The sequence below is a fragment of the Haliaeetus leucocephalus genome, unplaced genomic scaffold, assembly GCF_000737465.1.
Source record: "Haliaeetus leucocephalus isolate CR32 unplaced genomic scaffold, Haliaeetus_leucocephalus-4.0 Scaffold0, whole genome shotgun sequence".
In the NCBI taxonomy this organism is placed as follows: Eukaryota; Metazoa; Chordata; class Aves; order Accipitriformes; family Accipitridae; genus Haliaeetus; species Haliaeetus leucocephalus.
In genome coordinates, this window is record NW_010972436.1 from 8923741 (window position 1) to 8924258 (window position 518).

Sequence of the window (518 nt, forward strand, 5' to 3'; positions counted from 1 at the left end):
TGGGGGGCGCGCTGTGGGCCGGGGGAGCGCCCGCCTCCCGCGGCCGCCCTCGGCCCCGCGCTAGCCCCGCCGGCCGCGGAAACGGCCGCGGAAACCGCCCCGAAAGAGAAGGAGAACTTGTTCGTCTCCGCCTGCCTTCCCACCGCCCGCACATCCTCCCCCGCGGCGCATCTGCCCGCCCTCCGCGTCCTGCTCCCCCCGGGGCTCGGGGCCGGCCCGCCGGCTCCGGCTGGCAGATTTCCCGGCTCGTTTCCCTCGGAGGGGTTTTGTCGGTAGCGGTGTACCGAGGGGAGGCTCCGTCCCTAAGGCACCCTGCCTCACCCTGCGGGGGAAGGGAGCTGGGTGGGGGCAAGCCAGGAAGGGAGGATCTCAGTGGCTCTCCTAAAATCTATCAGCAGGCTGCGAGGAGGGAAGAGTTTGGCACTTCGCAGGCGAGGCTGAGCTTGTTCTTCCCAGCGGTGATGCCGCTGGACTGAGAGCGGCGCGGCCGTGCAAGTTGGGGGGACGGAGCCCCCCCC